The 22906-nt window shown below is 39.3% G+C and overlaps 1 pseudogene; it reads right to left on the minus strand.

The window, feature by feature from the left end:
- Positions 1 to 7913: 7913 nt before the first annotated feature.
- Positions 7914 to 22906, minus strand: part of LOC130566747 (fibrocystin-L-like) — a 33342-nt pseudogene continuing 18349 nt past the window's right edge.

Genomic DNA, 22906 nt, shown 5'->3' on the forward strand with positions numbered 1-22906 from the left:
AGTTCATGGGTCCAGTTCTCGCACCCGCGTTTGGTCGCGGGGTCTAAATGAAAATGGGTGACAAATGCTTTGCCTAAACGACGGCAATAGAACGGGTCTGAAAGTCTTGAGGGGGCACGTGCCCATCTTTCCTCATCTAGAAACTGCATAGCCTTTGTGCAGTTGTTCCCATACTGATCTTTAAAAAAAACTTGTCGACTAATGTACTTCATTCAGTCAAAATTATATCTTGGCTCAAGAACATTATTAATTTAGATGAAGGCACACAAAGAACATTTTACAAGTTATGTGACAACATTTCTGACATTGCATCTCAACTCGTCAGGGCACCGATCAGGAATCCTTACAAAATCACCCCCCATACCCTGTAAGCACACTTGGGAGACAGTCATTTGTAGTGAGTGTTTCCAAAACTATAGATGACATTATTGAGTATCATCAAGTTTCCATGTCATATACGTACTAAACAATGAAGTTTTGTGCACATTTGGAGACATGGGTCCTTCTACATATTTTTATGATTAAATCTCTCACTGAGCCCCTTTCCGTTTCAGCCAGTCACTTTGGCCATAGTTAATGGGTTTGCTGACATAATCCATAGCTACCCACCCTTTCTCTTAGCCTTAGATTATTTTCTATTCTTTAGTCAAATTTGCTCTCAGTTTTGTGAATAGGTTTTAAGAGGAAACTCTTAACTTAAAAGATTTTGTGATAAGATAAAATGTTTTGCAAATACGGGCCCTGGATTGCACTTTACGTCATAACACATCATAACAACATGCGTAAACATTCTAATGAATTACAGTGTTTCAAAAATTCTAAAACATTTCTTGAAAGCTAATCCACTCTTTTACAACCAGGGCCTGGTTCACTAAACATGTTTAAGCTGACCTAGTTCCTTAATTGGCATGCCAGAGAAGCTCTCCTCTCCTGACAACTCTCCTGACCCTCGTACCCTCTTTAAAACCTTTTCTGCTCTTCTTTGCCCGCCTGCCCCCTCACCTCTATCGGATTTAACAGCTGATGATTTTGCGTCTTTCTTTGTAAAGAAAACGACCACCATCAGCAGTCAATTATCTGCGCTGCCGCCTCTTGACCACGCCCAATCCCCAGACACATGCTCGCTCCCCTCTTTCTCTCTCCTATCTGAAGACGACGTTTCCAAGGTTATTTCTTCTAACCACCTGACTACCTGCCCGCTAGATCCCATCCTCACTCATCTCCTCCAGGCCATCTCTCCATTGGTTGTTCCCACTCTGACCCACTTTATCAACTCGTCTCATTTCCCACACTCTTCAAAGAGGCCTGTACTACCCCACTACTGAAGAAACCCACTCTTAATCCTGCACTGTTAGAAAACTACAGACCGGTATCCCTCCTCCCCTTCATTGCTAAAACTCTTGAACGTGTTGTATGTAACCAACTCTCATCCTTTCTCACCCAGAACAACCTCCTGGACAGCAACCAGTCTGGTTTCAAGAGCGGTCATTCCACTGAGACTGTGCTGCTCTCTGTCATTGAAGCCCTGAGACTGGAAAGATCCGCCTCTAACTCATCTGTTCTTATCCTACTGGATCTATCTGCCGCTGTTAACCATCACATCCTTCTGTCGACCCTCAAGGCTATGGGTGTCTCTGGAATGGTCCTACAATGGTTCAGGTCTTACCTCTCATGTAGGTCATTTAGAGTATCCTGGAGAGATGAGGTCTCTGAGTCCCAACATCTTGACACAAGGGTGCCTCAGGGCTCAGTGCTTGGTCCGTTGCTATTTTCTGTATACATGACATCCCTAGGCTCTGTCATTTGGAAACATGGCTTTTCCTATCACTGCTATGTGGATGATACACAACTCCACCTGTCTTTTCAGCCTGACGATCCGACTGTTTCTGCACGCATTTCAGCATGCCTAGCTGAAATCTCGCTCTGGATGAAGGACCATCACGTGCAGCTGAACCTTGCAAAAACAGAACTGCTTGTTAATCCCGGCTGACACAAAGACTCATCACAACTTCTCCATTCAACTGGGCTCATCAACCATCACATCTTCCAGAAAGGCTAGAAACCTGGGAGTGGTGATCGATGATCAGCTTAACTTCACAGATCAGGTTGCCAGCACCACCCGGTCCTGTAGATTCATCCTCTACAATATTAGGAAAATTAGACCCTTCCTATCAGAGCATGCTACGCAAGTCCTAGTCCAGGCTCTTGTTCTGTCCTTACTGGACTACTGCAATGCGCTACTGGCTGGACTTCCAGCTTGCACAACCAAACCTCTACAGATGATCCAGAATGCAGCGGCAAGAGTGGTCTTCAATGAACCGAAGAGAGCACACGTCACTCCTCTCTTCACTAAGTTACATTGGCTCCCTATAGTGGCTCGCATCAAATTCAAGACTGCACCTGGCCTACAAGACCACCACTGGTTCAGCACCCCATTACCTTCACTCGTTAATGCAGACTTATATACCCGCCAGATCTCTACGCTCTGCAAACGAACAACGTCTTGTGGTACCAAAATCCCAAAATGGAAAAAAATCTCTGTCACTACCTTCTCGGGATCGGTTCCACTTATGTGGAATGATCTGCCCACTGCTACAAGATCTGCAGATTCTGTAGCCATCTTTAAGAATCGTCTGAAAACGCATCTCTTCCGTCAACACCTGGCCGATCAGTTCTGACTTCTATTTCTTTTCTACTCTTTCAAAAAACAAACAAAAAAATTATTTTCTTTTTTTTAATGTGGGTACATGATACCTTGTTCAATGATTAAATCACTGACAGAGATCCATCCCCTGTCAGCCAAGCACTCTAGGCGTAGGTTTACTGACAACATCCACAGAAGGAGTTTAACTGCACCCTTTCTTTAAAGGGATAGTTCACCCCAAAATGAAAGTTCTGTCATCAATTACTTACCCTCCAGTCATTTCAAACCTGCGTGAATTTCTTTCTTCTGCAGAACACAACAGAAGATATTTTGAAGAAAGTTGATACACATAAACATTTCAGTAACTTTAAGATAATATTAGATTCTTGTCTTACCTAACAGGGTGATTTTAGGTGATGATTTTGTCTGTCTTTCAGTGTTGCCTTTTTTGGCTGCTTAAAAACTGGAATAAATATATAGGACATAACTAGTTCTCTAAATATCTTTAGTTTTGCACAGAAAGGGTCATATACAGTTTTTAAATCACATGAAATGATGACAGATTTTAATTTTTTGGTGAACTATTCTCTTAAACTTTACCAGGATTAATTATTTGGGGTTTGTAATTACTCTCCTGCATAGGTGCAAGAGTGTGAGAATTGGACTTCGCCGCCATCTAGTGACAGCTCCTCATACCAGGACCAGATTAATTTATCAAAACATAACAGACAACACAAGCATATGCTATATTTAGATTTTTATTGGTGACAAGTGCATGTGTATATAACTCATAGTTAAGCAATTTGATTATCTATTCAAATATTCAAGTTGAAAAATATTAAATTATGGTCTCAACTAAAGCTCACTCCACCCCACCCGTTCGAAAATCTACGACGGCTGACAGAACATTGCGAATGAAGTGCAAGGGGACCCGCGGTGTATATAGATAGAAATAGCTCATTCTAAGGTAATAAAAACATAACGCTTCATTGTGTAAGCTCTTTATACACATCTGAAGACATAGTTATGCATATTATATTGCATTTCTGTCAATAGATCCTCCAAAAAATTACACATACCTATAAAAATACCTTTAAAAGGTATAGCTTTAGAAATCATGTTTTTGTTGTTTGTAGTACAAGAAAATCTGCTTTGTCACCTAAAACCTGAGCCTGTAATAGTGAGTCTGGTTCCTCCAGCTGTTCCTCCCCTGCGTGGTGTGACATCAGTGATCACAGGGGTTAAAGAGGATCTGTATGTGTAGCCGGCTGTGATGTTGACTGTATCTTTTCCATTAAACACTGAAACCATGCAGACCTGCTCTGTTTTATTCCCTGTAAGACAGACACATGTAAACAAACAGTCAGATCGTTTCCTTCATTTCTAATTATATGTGACTTGCATCTAAGCAGTCACATTTTCAATCCATTACGTAACTGATTTGTTTTTAGTTTTCCTGGCATACGTTTCACACAAAACCATAATACATATTTTAGATCTACAGATACAATGATATATTTGTTAGATTAATGGTAAGGTTTGTTGTGCAAACATTTCAAGATGCATGAGCAATGCTACATGAGGAAGTGCATACCATTGTTGTACGGGACCTCCGAACGGTGAGGTGTCACACACAATGTGTGAGTAGTTCATGGAAACTGCATTACATTGAACATTTGCTACCATCACAGATGCGTTCACAAAACCAGAGCCAGAGATGGAGAGACGTGTGTAGCCGGTAGTGCTGCCCACAGAGGGAGAGACAGAATCAACCACAGGTAGAACCACAAATCTGTGGTCTATAGATTCACCCAAGTTGTTGACCCGGACGGTTATGGGTAGGAGGGTGCCCACTGGAGCGCCGCTGTCAGGACTGAGTTTACAGTTAAGCTGAGTTTAAGTGCTGCTGATGATACGACACAGATGACCTCCAACATCGACCTTTGGTTGGCAAAAAAAATTTTCTGTCTTACTAATATTAAAGGAGTAGTTCACTTTCAAAATACATTTTCATGATAATTTACTCGCCCCCATGTCATCCAAGATGTTTATCTACTTGTTTCTTTAGTCGAAAAGAAATTAAGGTTTTTGATGAAAACATTCCAGGATTTTTCTCCGTGTAGTGGACTTCAATGGACTCCAAACAGTTAAAGGTCAAAATGACAGTTTCAGTGCAGCTTCAAAGGGCTTTTAACGATACCAGACGATGAATAAGGGTCTTATCTAGCGAAACGATCGGTCATTTTCTAAAATCCGTTGAAGTCCACTATATCGAGAAACATCCTGGAATGTTTTGATCAAAACCCTTAATTTCTTTTCGACTAAAGAAAAAAATACATAAACATCTTGGACAACATGGGGGTGAGTAAATTATCACGAACATTTATTTTGAAATTGAACTACTCCTTTAACATTCACACACATGTCTGGTTTACTATCTCCGTGGGGACAGTCCATAGGCGTAATGTTTTTTATACTGTACAAACTGTATATTTTATCCCCTAAGCCTAAAGATCATAGAAAACGTTTTGTATTTTTAGATTTAAAAAAAATATTGTTCTGTACAATTTATAAGCTTTTTTGCCCGTGGGGACCTCAATTTTGGTCCCCACTGTGACACGAGTCCCCATGTGTTGGTGTGCATTCAGGTTTAGGTCCCCAACGGGATATACAAACATGTCCACACACACACACACACACCTCTGGTTGAAAACCCTCTAATTAAAAATCCTCTGGGTGTTTGATTGAATGTTGAATCTCTAACATCCCCTAAACTGAGGTCAGTTTTCATGTCTTTATTGATCTCTTCACCTGACCTCATTTACACAGGAGATGCTGCTAAAGCTAGATCCCTGGATGGTGATGATGACATGGGTTGGGCTGGAGTAAAGTTATTCACAGTGGGACTGGCACAATAAGTAAATGTGAAGTACAGACCAGTAGATTGGTTATAAGTAAACCCCATTTCTTGGACGTCATCAAAAGTGGCTACACACTCTGACTCAGATGACCTCGCTTGCCTTGAGCCTGTGGAGAGTAAAAATAGATTATGATTATAGGAGTCAATGTAGCCGCTGCTGTAGTAATAAACTCCAGGAGATGTGAAACGATAGCTGAAAAACCCTGAAGCCAAAAGAGACACACAAACAGATTCACAAAGAGCAGTAGTAACGGATATATTGACCCAAATACCGTTTGCAAATTCATAGTTAAACACACGTTTACCTAATATACTGTATATGCTGCAGGTGCTCAAAACAAAACTGCTACAATATTAAATATTGATAAATGATTCATGGTCCACTTAATAGTAAACAGACCATTGTAAAACAAATTGAAATTTTACTGATATGAGATATGCATGCGGTGATGTAGTTGTTGTACCTCTGGCAGTTTTGGTGTCTCCACTTTTTAATGCAATGCCATCATATTCATTACTGCTGGGACTGGACACACTGAAGACCCTGTAGCCCAGATCAGAGATAAAAGCCAGTGCCTCCCAGCTCCAAACCACTGTGTCCCCAACTGAGACTATAAGTGCAGACGGGCTCCAGGCGTAACCCTGACCTTACACTGAACACACACAATATAATTCTATGCATACACATACAAACACAGTCATGTAGTCAGAGAAGCACATTCTTAAGAAGACTTTAAGGACATCAGGTGATGTGGAATGTCCTGCTGTTTTCTTGGCAGCAGTTGTACTTTCATGATCTGTTCTTAACATTTTGTGTCATCGCCTTTGATGTATTCATCTGATATGTGTGACTGATAAAGAGATAAAACAAGAGATTACCAGGATGGAAGCCGTGGTTTGTCACATTGTGTATTTTGTCTTTTGGTTGAGTTACACATGTCAGTTGATGTTCTTTAGACAGAAAGCAGCTATCTGACCTAGACTTTATCCCACAGAAGGTGGGACAGGTAAAATTATTTCTAGAGATGAGTATGGCTGAAATAACATGATCATGTGTCTTGTTGTTATTAAGACATTGTTGACTAGTTGGTCTTTAGGGCTTAATATTGTAAAATGTAAGGCATTCATCGCATTATGAGGGTCATGTAAACAGCGCTGCTGGCTAGTGTTGTGTCTATAAGTATAAAAATAAACTCCTCAACAAAACCTAAAATAAAATACTGTAGTTTGAGCTGCTCTTCTTGATAAGAGTATCAATAAAACAGTCAACCTTGAGGTTTCTTTTAAACATTTTTTCCTCAGTTTCCTCAGATATTTCCCACTATCACTGAGGAGTCTGGTCGCATGACAAAGACAGCTAATCCTGATTGGTCCTCTTGTTTGCATTCAAAGTGCTGATTGGCTCGCAGATAGAACCTTACAGAACCAAATTATAATTCGATTTTGTAGATGGAACCGTTTTGTTTTCTTTAAAAAAGTCCCAAAATGTACACATTTAACAAAAACAAACATGGCATAATGTAAATAAGTTGTCACAGGATAAGAATATGTGAATAACAAAAATGTCAGATAGAACCTTATAATTCTATAGGGTGACGAAATGCTAAAACTTTTCTTGAAAACTAATCCACTCTTTTACAACCAGGGCCTTGTTCACAAAGCATCTTAAGGCTGAACTAGCTCCTTAATTGATATGTCAGAGAAGCTCCTAAAAATAATGGATGTGTCAGTCTTAATTTTAGGGCTCTTACATCCAGTGTTGGGTGTAACTAGTTACTAAGTAATTAGTTACTGTAATTGAATTACTTTCCCTCAAAAAGGTAAAGTAAGGGATTACTCTTATTTTTTTCTGTAATCTAATTACAGTTACTTCGGTTGTAACTAAGTACTGTGTAATGTATACAATAGTGGAATTGACATTAAAATTCAAAGTCTAACTTTAAAATGCATGCATTAATATATCTTTCTCACATTTGTTTTCTCCATTGTATGACATTTTTCTAAATATCTTTAGTTTTGCACAGTTTTTAAAAATCACATGGTGGTGAATAAATGACAGATTTTATTTTTTGGGTGAACTATTTTCTTAAACTTTACCAGGAATTGGGGTTTTTGTCATTACGTTTGAATGTGTAGTGTGAGAATTGGACTTTACCGCCATCTAATGACCACTCCTCATACTAGGACTAGATTAATTTATCAAAACATAACAGACAGCACAATAATGCTATATATAGATTTTTATTGGTGACAAGTGAATGTGAATATAATTCATAGTAAAGGCATTTGATTTTCTATTCAAAAATTAAAGTTGAAAATTATTAAATTATGCTCTCAGATTAAAAGGCATAGCTTTAGAAATCATTTTGAGAAAACAACAAAAAGAAATACGTAATAATTATGATTTTTTTAACAGAGCGAACATTGTAGTTTCTCCATTTGTTTGAGTTGTCACTAGGTTTGTCTGAACAGGAGGAGTAGAGCAGTTAACAGCATGAGCAGACACACAGATGGTGATGTGATGGATGGACTAGAGTCAAAGATACAAAAAAAGATGCAGTCTGTGGGGACAACCCCTGGACGTCCTGTAGTAGTTGTATCTGGATGTCCTGAAGGAGTCGTAACCGCTCTGACAGTAAAGGATCTAGACTGAGCATTCCATTTATTCAGAGTAAATGCTAACATGAAGTTTCCGCCTGCAGAAAGGATAAAGAGAGCGATGAAAATGAACTGGTAACTCTTTTTAGGAACAGCAACATAATACATAGTTTTATGTGTGTCGTCCAACCAGTTTGTAGAAATGAGATGACTCACCGCTGGTTAAGATGGAGAGGTCGGTGTAATTTGCCCAGCAGCCACTGAACAGGATGGTGGTGTTTCCAGAAAGTCCCTGCGCTGGATTCCCATTCGCATCTTTGAGCACAGCTGAGATTGTTAGACTCGTCACACCCACAGACACACAGTTACCCTGAAAACACACACATAAAAACATTTATAAAAGCACAGTTTAGCTCAAATACTCTATTCTTCATTCAAATTATACATTTATAACATTAAACAGATCTTATTTTTCAAAGCTAAGATGAAGTGTGATGTCTTTAGCAAAAGTCCTGTTTCACCTCTGAATCCAAAGCCATGATGCTGGGCTGCACGCTGAGGGGTCCAGGATACAACGCAGCCACAGGCTGGACCACCATTACCAGAGAAGACACCGTCCTGACCGACTCCATCTGCTGGTCTGCACGAGTCACTTCCTGAGTGGCCGCCTGAGAGACAAATAAGAGGAAAAGTTGGTAAAACATCATTCAATTCAATACATTTTAATAGTTGTTGTCGTCGTCACTTTTCATTTAGTCACCCAATACTGCCTGGCATCTTTATAAAAAATGAAATGCAACTTTAGTGATAACATGAGCTGACTCAAATCTTACCTGACTCCAGGACGGGTCACTGGAAGAGGGCGGAGGAGGGATCATCTCCAGTGACGACACGTTGAAGCCGATGGACTGACTCAGATTCCCTGAGACGGCAGCACGACCAAGTTCATCAGCGACGTTCTTCAGAATCAAAAACTGCTGGTCGTCTTCTGAAAATGTTCAAAATGGTATTTCAGTCGTTGTGAAGTTATCTTACAATTCAATCAATGCTTTATTTACATCGTCTGGTCCTACCAGTGGTGCCGGTGGTGTTGTTGGTGCTGTCGGTGCTGTTCATGTTGTTTGTGGTGTTGGTGCTAAACGTCTGGACGGGTGGCAGACTGATCTCAATCTCCACCGTCAGTCCAGTGGAGCGCCGTCTTCGTGCACCACCGCCCGCACGGACGATCTTGGTGATTCGAATCATGTTCTGTGGTACTTTGAGGAATGCAGCCAGATTTCTGATCAGATTAGCTCCGAAGAACTCTGCTTCGGTCATGGCCGGGAGGTTAAAGGCCACGACAAGAAGCGGCGAGGTGCGGATCTGGAGCGGCTCTGAGCCTCGAAGAAGTATGTACAGCATTTTGTAGTCTGGGTCAAAGAAGTTGGAGGCATGGGTGGAATTAAAACTTGGAAGATATTGACCTAAAGAGAACAGAGAGGAATAAAAAATGAATTACAATTAGAAACTCTGCTGTGGTGTTCATATTACAGTATATTTTTCTGGGGTTTACATTTAGTAACTCTTCTGTAGTCAGAAGGTACAAAGGCCAATATTATTTTTTAAAACTACATATTTAAAGAAATGCCATTATTAGTAGTATTATTGTTAGCATAACAATAATGTTTTTAATTTTTGTAATTCCAAAACATTGTTTATTTTCAATATTAAAAAAATATAGATTTATTGTCTTCCAGGCCTGTAGGGGGAGCTGTATTATCTGCATGACTCTACTGTACTCTACCTGGATATGTGGGCTCAAGTGCTGTGTATTCAGTGTTGCCTGCATTCCACTGAGCGTTAGTTGGAGCAACAAGTTTGTTGTTTACATAGACGTCTAACCGCTGAGGGCTTGAGTAAAATACAGCCACCCTAACAGCCTGTAGAGAACAGAAGTTTAATGTTGAGTGCAATGGTACTAGATAATGCACAAACCTTATAATCAAACATGTATGGAAATATAAATGTACGATTGCTGTAGTGTCTTATGTAACAGACTAACCTCTGTAGGTTTAGCGTTGAGCATCATAAGTCTCATCTTCTGTGGTGTTGTGCTGGTGAAAAAGATATCAAAGGATTTATTGGTGGCCACAATGGCATGAAAGAGAGAGACTCTTCTCCTACAGGCGTAGCCTGTGCACCAGCCGTGGTCTTGTGGACCTGTAATGACAGTAGGATGTCCACATTAAGTTTAAAATGAAAGAATATCATTTTTCAGTAAAATCCTACAGTAGAAAATGTATTTGACTGAATCTTTAAATAATATCAAGATGAGTTGATTTACTATCAGTACCATTCAGCAGATCTACATATGTGTCCCCCAGGATGGCCACAGGTGAAAGACGTCTCGTCTCTGTATCTGCGTCTAGACTTTCAATGACCAGCATCTGATAATTCAGTCCAAAGCACTTGTAGCTCTGCCAGGTGCTCATGTAAGTACACGAGTCTCTGATCACACCTGTACACATAAACATCATACTCACATGTTAAGCGCAAGAGAGAAAAATATTACGAGAGCAATGAAAATGCCCAAAACACCAAATCATGGTTGTGATGAAGATTTAACACTTGCAGTTTCATAATATATTAATGTTGTTTGTGGAAAAAAACAAGATTGCATTTTGATGTACCTTTATTAGGAGCTATTTGATTGACAGGTATGCGGCTGCCGTTGAGAGCAGTGAGCATGACTTTAGGGATGCGGTAATCGCCCAGTCCATGTCGCGCATCCCCGTTCCACTCGTACTCTGAATAGGGCACCACTGCTCCGACTGCACCCAGAAAACTTCCATCCAGATCCTTCAACATGGTCTTCTTCTTAGCATCACAGTCCATGTCCACACAGTCTGATGGGTTCACTTTACTACAGTAAGAGCAAATTTATCACTTTTACATCAGAATATACTTGTTGCTCATATTTACAGTCACGGTTGTTTATTGATGTAACAAAAAATTCCCTGTATGGGACACTGTGTTAAGAAAAGGACAAACCCGTTTACCTCAGATCAGGGTTATGAATGAATGCTAGAGATTCTTCTGTGCTGTCTATCTTGGTGATTCTCTCAACACTGATTGGATGTTGTAGGTCCTCATTTCGTGGGTTGCTCATGAACATGTAGTTTCTTTCATTGGAACACACATTCTTGAAGCCAACAAATGTTGTTTCTGAAGACAGAAATTATGTTTTAGCAGCTTGTAGCCAATTTCAGATTAGTTCAAAATCAACATATTTTGAGAGAACGTGTCTCACCGCTGACTGTCAGGAAACCAGCTATGGCGTTGTAGCTTACGTGTCCAGCGTGAGGTTTCTGTGGTGCTTGATTGTGTTCAGATTCAAATGTCGGCCAGCAAACTCCAGACCTGCCACCTGTTGCACACAGAAAATGCATCATTTATATTACATCAATATAATTAAATACATTCAACAATTAAATCATTTCAGAAAATGCAACTACTATACCGCAGTTTCATTTTAACCATAAAATGCACTGCAAGTCGCTTTGGATTAAATCATCTGTAAAGGTAAATGTAATATTGCACTTTGTTATTATGCTAATAAACTACTGTAACTGTCACACTCACCAGCTGGAGTGCCCTTATGCTCCACAAGAGGGCACTCCCCACTTCCCCTGGACTGCCATTGTACACTACATTACCCATAATCCTTTCCTGGACTCATTACTCATGATTGCATTCAACTGTGTCACCTGTGTCTCATTATCTCAGGCTTCTTAGTTAGTTCCATGTTTTCTGCCTTTGTTTCATTGTTGGCTGGATTATTTGTTATTTGAATGATCTTGGATTTGCCCTTTTATTAAAGACTAAGTGCATTTATATCATCAACCTCTCAAGTCCCTTGTGCAGTTTGTTACAGTAACACAGTAATGTAACGCAGCAAACGCATAGTACCTTTAGGGGGTCGTGGTGCTCTGTGACTTTCACTGAGAGCAACATAAGACTCAGTTGTTGCCAGTGTGTCCAAACAGTTGAAATTGGGGCTGCTGCCCACAATCAGAGACCCCTGAAAAAAACAGGAAGCATATGCATGAGTGAACAATAATGTTCCTGATTATATTTACACCTACAGTTTACGTCTTGGTCATGAAATATAAACAATTTGACACAATTACTTTACTGATGTAACAATTTTATATAAACAGTTTGATGATATGTTGGTAACATCTAAAAACTTCTGACTGAACCAATCGTTGCATCACCTGTACACGGACGGTTTTGTTGGCGTACTCGTGGCTGACAGATGGAGGTTTGTAGATAATAGGCATGATGCCCATTCCATTATCAACAAGGGTCACGTTAGAAACAAACACATTCATGGAGACCTGGAGGTCAGGAGAGGACATAAAGCTCACACGATCACATTCTGCATTTGTACAATTAGCAATTCAACAAGTGTTCCTTTTATACAATACTTCATAATTACTATTCATGAGTTTTAGGGTATAAGTAAGATGTTTATCATACTTGAACATAAATGCCAAAATCAAAACTCCTCCAGACGGTGAAACCCTGGATTTGAGAGCAACTAGCAAGTCCGTCTTTATTCATGTATACTCCATACAGACCACCATGTGCTTCATTCTCACTCCATTGTGCCACTGAACCTGATTCTTTTTACATATTATGAAATAGTAAATAAAGATTACACAAGTGTGTAATATAAGCTTTTTACTTCAAAAGACAACTATGACTACACCTCTTCACCTCTTAAATATTTAAAATACACCCCAATATACCTGGACAAGGTTCTCCATCAGTTCTGAATCCCACTCGTTCATAACCAGCAACAATATTCCCTTGAAGAATCACGTTGGTTGCTTCATTTACCTTCAACATAGAATAACATTTTTAGCTAGCTTCTGCTTTTTCAGGAGTGAAGAATGATTTTTATTATGTCCCAACAAGTAAAAAAAATGTACCATGATATTGCATGTTTTTGGGAGGGTAGGACACACAATACTGTGATTTTTTTTAATTCTGTACCATGGTAAACTAGGCTAAGGTAATAGTTTGAATGTTAGATTTTATAAATGAATAAATGTGAATTTATCCTGGAGTGTCATATAAATACCATAACACATGATTATGATCATTTCTCTGTATCATGGTATGGTTTGGTGTTTATTGAAAATGATACCTCAATGGCTGCATTCCATTCAGTGTTCAAAGTCTCAGCTGCACCATTGTAGGATCCCGGCCACAGTGTCAGAGTAACCAGATTTCTCCGGACGGCATTTTTATCGCCCAATATTCTTATTCCTTTACAAATACAGTAAGATGAAAAATGCAGAAGAGAAAATCATTTCAACACACTCCATTTGGATTCCATTTGCACTATAGTTTACTCTAGATGCCATTGTTTCAGCACCTTCTCCAACAGTGTGATGGATCACGTTGTAATCGATATTCAGTCCATCTGTTCCGAACACCCCAATAGCAGGAGCGAAGCCATCATGAAAAGCACATCCCATGATGTAGGACTCAGCAGCCACCTGTAAAAAATGTGTTAATGCATAACAGTTCTCAATGTGTTATGCAGAAAAGCATCCATCACGCATGTGAATAAAGATTTTGTGTTCTCTCACATTTCCCAGGTTCAAAAATGCCAGAGAGTAGCGCGGTTCTGACGGGTCGTTCCATCCCTCCTGTCCTGTGTGGTAGAACTCAACGTTTCTGATCTGGGCTCTTCCTGTAACGCAAGCATCGTAATTACAGGTCAATTTACAAATATGATTCTTCAATTTACAAAAATTAATCACTTTATTTGTCACTAACCGACAGGTGACCTTCTAAAGAATTACAGAAAGGTTTTGTATTCTTTTTTTATAAGGTTTTACCTCTGTATGTTATTCTTCTTTCTGTGAAGGTTCCCACCAGCACTCTTGCTCCATAAGACTGTGTGTTCATTTCTGGATATTCCTGTCCAATGATCTTGATGTTCCTGGTCAGAAGAGCCACATTTCCAGCAAGCTGATAGCTTCTAGAAGATCCTGGCACACTGTACCTTTGTCCTGTATGACCACAGTCATGTATTAGATAATACATTTAAAATGATGTACAATTATGTATACAATCTTTTTTTTTATATGTTATATATTTTCTTACAGAACTTAGCATTAAATGGAAAACAATTATGCTTCAACCCTCCATTCCGGTTTCCTGTTGCGGAGTCCAACAAAAACTGCTTGTTAAATTGTGGATTTAAAAAAAAGTGTATTGAGGACAGTATAAACTCACTTTATTAATTGTCTTGCAGTATTTGGTATTAATTGAACAACATGAACTTTTTTGGAGCTATTTTTACTGAGCTATTTTAACATTTATTTCTAACATATTATTCTACACACAAAACTGCAATTACGCAACGGACCACTAGGGGGTAGTGAACGCCCAGTTGATTAACACCTTTAGAAAAAGTATGTAAGATAAGAGTTGATGTAAACGTAACAGTGAACATGTGAAGAAATATTGTGAGTACTGTCTGGGGTAATTATGAGGTGTTTTAAAGTCACCGTGAACCGGAAGTTGCTATCGTTTTTACTTCCGTATTTTGATTTCATTTCCGCGTGAAATTAAATTGTAAATGACAAAAACAGTGGGCGTGGCTTTCGACTTTACCTGCGATTTGTTTGGATGTATAAACAGCTGTTGCATTTTGAAATTGAACTGGGAGCAGACTGACAGTTGAAGGGGTGGAGTGAAAGGTAGCTCCGCCCAAGCCATCTAACATAATGTCATTGAAGGACGGAAGAGCATTTTCTGATTTTAACTGAAGATTATGAGGGCACATCAATTTTTAAAAGAGAATGACCCACATTGATAGACTATTTACAATAAATGCTGCAATATTTCATTAAATAATAGGCATTGTAATTTTTAATTTCACTAGGACTTTTTTCACTAGGAATTTACCTGTTTTGTTGATTATTAAGATTTATTTTTTCCATCGTTACCATATGGGTAGTTTTGTGTATGAAACTATGCTAGTGAATCCCCCTCCGCTGGCATATAACGCATTTATTTGTCGATCTATGGTTAACATACATGGTGTAAAAAGAAAAAGCAATTATATAAGGGACATACGTATATTGGCTGGTTTTGTAAGTGTGGGTCCCCAGGTTAAAAAGTCTTATTTGTGTCCTGCAACGTTTTAAGTGTTAAGTACAGTACAAACCAATGTGTGTGTATGTTACAGGCTGGTCCAGGATCAGTGTGCGGCCATAATCGGAAATTGCAGTTATGGTGCGGATTTCTGTTTGCCATGGGTCATAACTGGTGGTGGACAGAAGAATCTTATGTCCAACCTGAAGGTAAAAAAAGAGTCATGACATTATGGCATGTGTGTTTTTATGGAAACAAAACGAGCACGTTTAAAGTGCAAATGTGAACACAATGATATGTGTAATAAGGTACTTTTAATATTTGATAGCTTTACCAGTTGTTCATGACACAATTAATTACCAGTTGTTCATGACACAATTAATTACAATTACTGTAAAATTATTCTTAAATTTAACTTGTTCAAATGGCAATAGTAAATTGTTCTCTTGGGCAGTAAGTGCTGGGTTGTAATCTTTAAAAAGTTTCTGACCTTCCAGTCAACAGCTTCCTCCAGATAGAGTGTGTTGTTTCCTGCCTGGACTGTTCTAGCCAGTTTAGTGTGATACACATTGTGTGGCATGCCATACAGATCAAGAGATCCAAACACACCTGGAAAATGGCAATGTTTCAATAAATATAAACTTTACGTTTGTTACTTACTACGTTGTCTGTGGATTTCTTTTACGCAGACCGTTTTAAGAATTTACTTTTCTAAGGAACTGTGCTATCTGTATAGCGCCCTTACCCAACACTTTAGACCCTTGGTTTATGTCAGGCAACAGCCAATCGGGTGTGAGATGATTTCCTTTCAGTATAATCTGTAGTTCACCTCTGAAGGGCTGATCAGCCCATCCAGCGATTAGACGTCCACCCTTGATTCAAAGTAAAATTAGTGCCTTAACTTTCTTTTCAGTTTAACATCCAACATCCTTAAAATATCTTAATATCTATTAACCAAATGCAAAGCTGCTTAAATATGATAAAGAATGCATCTTTACTATTTAATAAGTGTCTTTATTTGATCCATCTTCACTTTTCTTAACGATTTGTTTTTGACTTAGTAAGCTAATTTAGCACTCTAAAAGAGTTTGATTCCAGTTCAAAGGTTGCAATTTGGTCCAGACTGGTACCTGAATGGAGATGTATGTGACGTTCAGAACAATGTTGTTATACTGGGAAACGCTGATGTTGGAAGTGCCATTATTTGTGTCTGGGATCTCCAGAACTCCATATATTGTCAGCTTGTTCAGGGAAGGAATTACTGTGTCTACAATCACACATTTCCCTTTAAAACAAAGTGAGGAATTTGTACATTTGTGACAATTTTTAGGTTTTAGATACATACAACATAAAACTACCCTTTTAACTGTTTTGGATTTGCAGCATTAGAGATGCTTACCTAATGGAATTACCACATTAGAGCCTGTTTGTGGAACAGCAAAGTTGTTTTCTGGGCTCGACCTCCAAAATGACTCATCTGACCAGAGACTACAACCATTATATGTACTGCTGTGTATTAAATAAACAAAGTCAAACAACAGATAATATGGTCATATAAAAATAAAGGCACTGAGCAAGTGTGTCTATAACATACTTGGATCCGGAGGTAAAATTGCCTGGTGGAGGAGGTGGAGGTTGTGTTGGTGTGATACACTTTGGATAGTAACACTGATACACATAGAAATTCACATATCTGTCTTTAAGAGACCGGTCCACACTGTTCCTCCTCCTCCGGTTAGCTGCATGGTCTCTTCCAGACACTGTTAAAATATAGCAAACATTTATATTATAACTAGTGCTGTCAATCAATTAAACAATTAATCGGATTAATCACACATTTTCTGTGATTAATCACGATTAATCGCACATAACAATGATATTTTAGAATATACTTTTACATTTGAATAATTTCACATTTAATCTTCAAATTGATGTAGAAACAACATATTTCTTTAACAGCGTCATTTTATGAATGAAAGAAAACATTTTGATATTAGTACTGTAACTGATGTCTCTATTAAATTGATTATTTTAACATTAATTATAGCCATTCAACAATATAATTGAGAGCTATCATGAAACATACAGAAATTGAAGGAAGTTCTCAAACACTTTACAGTCTTTAATGCTAAATTATAAATTAAATGCAGAAGAATTCTCATTAAAGCTACAAAATCACATTGATTTCTTCTTTTATTCAAAGCAACAGTTTCAAATCGCGCTTAAGTGGTTTAAAAGCCTGTACACGAATAAGAGCGTGATTACATAATGTAACGCTAGACAAAAAATGTCAAAACAAACGGATGCTGCGTTAATTGCGTTAAATATTTTTCACGCGTTAATTTGAAAAAATTAATCGCATGCGTTAACGCGTTAACGTTGACAGCCCTAATTATAACATATATTTATATGATATCTGCAGTATTGAGATGGCATTGAATTTATAATTAATTATGTAGACATTTGAACATTACACTGTCTTGGAACTGATTTGAAATGTGTCCTCTTAACATTATGCCTCTTAACCAAACGTTGTGTATTAAGTGATGAGTAGTTTTACCCATGTAGTAGAGACTGTTTGAAGACTCGTTGAAGTACCAGTCGCCATTTACATTCACTGTAGGGGTTAGAGGCTGGGAGGAACCATTTCGTTGATCTATAATGTGGAACATGTCAGGCGCTTGAGTAAAGTTGTGATTCAGGATGATGTAATTTTCTGGCTGTCAGTGAAGAAAAGAGGCACAGAATTAGACAAAAAAATAAAAGTAATTTTATACTCAAAAATGAAATCTTGTTATTTACTCATGCCATTGCAAACCTGCTGGTATTGCTCTCAAAAAACACATTGTCTTTACAGTGTCGTCTAAAGCAACCAAATTTGTATCATTTTTTAAATTTCAAGATAACTTCCATTTTGTTCTGAAGCCTACCCTGTTGTATGCCATGTGCAGACTGTGAACAAGTCACAGAAACTTCTTTAAACTCTTAGGGGCAGTTTCCCGGACAGGGATTAATTTAAACCAGGACTAGGCCTTAGTTAAATCAGGATATTTAAGTCATTTTTTGAAACATAATTTACAAAAAACATTAATGGTGTACGTCTTGAGACAAAACAATCACACTTATATATTTTAAGATATGTCATTGCAAGTTGTTTTCAATCAAGAAACTTCTAACAATTAAGTAAGTCTGGGACTAAGCTTAAACCCTGTCCGGGAAACCGCCCCATACTTTTTGTCAGGTCCCGGGTTTGGGATTTCGAGCTTGCCTTTTCCCTCTGGATTCTGTTCGCGCCTCGATTGACCCTCGCCCGTCTGACTACTCTCTGGATTTCCCCTTTGGACACTGTACACACCTCGACTGACCTCACGCATGCTTGACCTCGCCTCTGCCTCATCCTTGGATTTTTCTGAGCTCGGCTCAGTCATTATTGTTTTCGTGTCTTGTTTTGCTTATCTGTTAAAACTGTTGCTAAATTGAATCTGCTCTTGAGTCCAGTTCTTCGGAGAGTGACAGTTTGGTTTTTGACAGTCGTGTACACAATGAACTGGTTAAAAGCTGCTTAAATAAATACATTTACATTCTACAGAAAAATAACAGCATGTGGGTTTGAAACAATACGAGGATGAGTCAATATTGACAAAAAATATATATTTTGGGGAACTTAAATTGTGGTGGACATTAATTTAAAGATATTGGCATGCCCTCACTTCACCTTAAAGCCGTAGATCATTCCGTAATATGACATGCTGGTGATGTGGGAACCATGCTCGAACTGCCAGTTGTAGGTTTGGCCTGAAGGTACCAGTGCCATCCAGCCATATGAGTGGGTCACCATCGTTTGAAGAAAGGGTAGCACACATGACCCTAAAGAGAGATTTTAGGTCTGTCATTCATGAAAAGTGAATTGTACTGACAACATCTCAGTCATCCCAAAAAATTATTATTTCAGCCTACCAAATGAGTTGGTGAGAATCACATTGTTATACCAAAAGGGAGAGGGACTGTAGAAAACCAGCCGGTGGAAGTTGGTGGTGTTGTCACATACAGCTCCAGGGACGCCAACACTCCATTCTGCTGCTTGAGAACAGTGACTTGGGTCGAGTAGGTTACTCATCGGCACCACCTTGGAGTTATTTTTGCCTTTTTTATAAATATAAAGAGACTTTTACACAGAAGCTTTTACAGTTTAATTTACACTTCAATGTCAGTTTGCTCTTTGCTATAATCTCTAGTATGCAATGTTATTGTGGTATAGGTCGGTACCTGTTAGGGATCCATCAGTATCTATGAGCGCCACCTCGTGCTCCCATCTGAATCTGGCCTTGTTGGGTGACTGATAGTATTGTATTCCACTGAATCTGGCGCTCCAGCCTCCACAGCGGAACGTGCAGGTTCCAATGACTTCTGCCACCCCTACAGCTGCACACGATGACCGGTTGAAGCTCATAAACTTGGTGTTGATGACACTCAAACCATCATCCAGGGGCAGAACAATTCCATGAGTGGTGCAGTAATCATTTCCAAGCTCAGACACATGACCCACAATAGTGCTGTTTACCACAGCTGCACCTCCTTCCAGCCCCCATCCACTGACATAGTTCCAAATGATCCTCTTGGCCTCCACTCCTGCTTTCTCATTATTGACCATGAGGAACTCACTGAACTGCACAGCTCCAACATTCACCCACTCAGCTCCTTTCTCATTGTTCCAGGACGTCAGGCGACGGAAGACGGCTGGTGCTGGTGTCGAGTAGTAGCAGAAACCATTTTGCGTTGGGAAATACTCTTGGAAGATCCACAACCCAAACCAGCCCTGAGAATGCACCGTATTGTTGAAGAACTGCCCAAGTGGTACTTTCTTTTGACAGATGGTATAATAGGATTGAATATCAGGATCATTCATGCGGTACCAGAAACCAAAGTGAGTCCCACCGGCTGCGGTGTTATGTCTAATGGTGTTGTTTGGGTTTGTTACCCAGAATGCAGCCGGAGTCACATCATCATTTTGCAAACTTGTGCTCTGTCTCACAAATACTGCCAGATTATACTGCAAGATGTTTCCTGTCTCAGTACCATCTGTGATAAAGAAGGCTCCACCCTTAATGTCGTAGATGACGTTGCGCTCCACCAGCAGGTTGTGAGTGTTGTGGATGCTTATAGCACGGTTGTAAGATTGATGAATGGCACAGCCACGCACGTACGACTTGTACTGAACATCTCCCATTAGATGCCAGTGGATTGGGTAGCGTCCCAGACGGAACGCCTGTCCAGCATGAAAAATCTACAAAAACAAAGAAATAATCCTATGATTGCAATATAATATTCAAAAAAAGAATTTTTGAATATCTTAAAGGTCTAAAGGTAAATTTGGGTTTTTGTAGTCCTTTATCAAACTGTTACCTCAACATATTCAATTCTTCCAATTGCCAGGTTTTGGTTTGGTTGTGGTGCGTGGAACATGATGCAGCCACCAAACTCATCACTTCCTACTTCCTCTCCAAACCTCCCCTGGAAACACGTCTGGACGGCAAAATCCCCTGTGAGAATATATGAATATCTATAATACAATTTATTGGAATGTGGTTGCCAGATTGGTTGGCCAAGTGATTTTCAATGAGCATGAATAACTCTCTAAGATGGAGAAACAACCAAACCTGTGTCGAATCCGGCAGGGCAAGCTGGTATCTGATCATTCCACTCCTGGTTGTTGGATCCACGGATAACAATGTTTCTGGTAAGAAGTCCCACCTCTGCTCTTGCTTGAAAAGCAGTCCCATCAGGCAGATTGACGGACACACCCAGATGAGTGTAGGTGAGGGGTTCGGTCAGATTGAGGGTCCTACCGTCATGTGAAACTGAAGCAATTCTCCTCAACTCATTCTCTCTCTGGCTGTGTCTGTGGATTCATAATAAAGTGATAAGCCCCAAAAACAAACAGGTCTCCTAAACACTTCCCCTATTTTTATTAGCTGCTTGTTTAAATGTTTAGGCATTACCAACTTGGCAATAAAGCAACCAAGGTTTTGATAGTGCCATGTGGATTATACATTCCAGATAAAAAGGCGTACTTGTTTTTGCACATTTAGCTGACAAATAATGATTTTTAAAATTTTACTTCCTGATTTGGTTTAATTTCTAGAGTGTATGTGCTTCCATTAAGCAAACTTCAGTCAATTCAGTCAGTGCTTCAGCTTTGCCAGTGCATCCATACTGTACCTGTGCCCTGTGGAAGCAATGACAATTTCATCTCCAGCCTTCCAGGTGACGGCATCCATCAGTGTCAGAGTGCTGGAGCCACTTTGTGCAGTCTGAGAAAGACGACTCCACGTTACAGGTACTGGGATTCCTGAAGAAACACGATTATAAACAAAGCATTACAAAGCAGGGAACTTCTCTACGGTAGTCATCCCAAGGTCTTATTTATAGACAACCTTGTAGACAGTACTGTTTATACAGTAAATACTGTGCTGTACTGTACAAGCATACCGTGCAGATCCAGCACTCCCTCTCTGACAGCGAGGGTCTTGGCACCATAGACAGGAAGTTCTTTAGACCGCAGGTGTCCGTGCAGTGTGATGATGGCTTTATGCTGGAAGGGCTGCTGCTCTGTGCCGATCTGTAAAGCTCCACCATCTGTGATCAGAATGTTCTCCGCCTGGAGCTCAATATCTGCCTCATCAAAAATCAGCCGCCCGCCTTAGAGGAGAAATACCATTGGTTAATATGTATTGATGAGATGGCGTACGATTACTAAAAAGGGGAAACATGCCTCACCCTCACTTAGTTGTACTGTAAAATGCATAATCTAGTATCAACATACCCTGGATAAGGAGCATCTTTAGGACAGGGGTGCTGGTGTCCAACAGGATGGTCTGACCAGCAGTGATTACAGCAAATGTGCCCTTCTCAGGAGGAGAGAGACCACCCCACGTATAGGGAGATGACCACACGTCAATGTAGAAGAAATCAGCACGATCCTGAAAAACAGAAGAGACAACTTCAACAATGCTTGTTACTCTATATTTGTATTTTTTTCTATTTTAGATGCTCTAATTATATGATATTAAATATATGTGGGTGTTACCATTCTGGCGATTCCTCTGTTTCCTATCAGGACTCGCACTTTAGTTTCCTGGGATTTTGGTTGATCGTTGGTCACACAAATAATCTGTGTCTCATTGGCTGACTGGACATCGCAGACAGATCCCGCAATAGTCACAGTAACTTCACTGGTGTTTGCACTACAGGTGAGACAGGCCAAAGATACAGAAGATTACATAAAGTAAACTGTTTGGAACACATACTGTGGTCTAAAAAAGTATTTGGCCACTTAAAGCAAAATTTACTGTAGTTGCTTTAGATAAAATCAAAGTTGTTATTGTTCTCATAATCCTGTTTCTTTTCTTGCTTATTTTGGAAATTACTTTAATCTAACTTTCAAACAGTTCACACAGGTGCACAAGTAAAAGCCTTATACACACGTGAGTATTTGATAAATAAGACAAACTTTATGTATATGACAATCAGCAGCTGGTGTTGTGTGTAATATCACACTATTTATTTGCTTTAAAAATCTTAATTTG

This window comes from Triplophysa rosa, linkage group LG16, assembly GCF_024868665.1.
Source record: "Triplophysa rosa linkage group LG16, Trosa_1v2, whole genome shotgun sequence".
NCBI lineage: Eukaryota > Metazoa > Chordata > Actinopteri > Cypriniformes > Nemacheilidae > Triplophysa > Triplophysa rosa.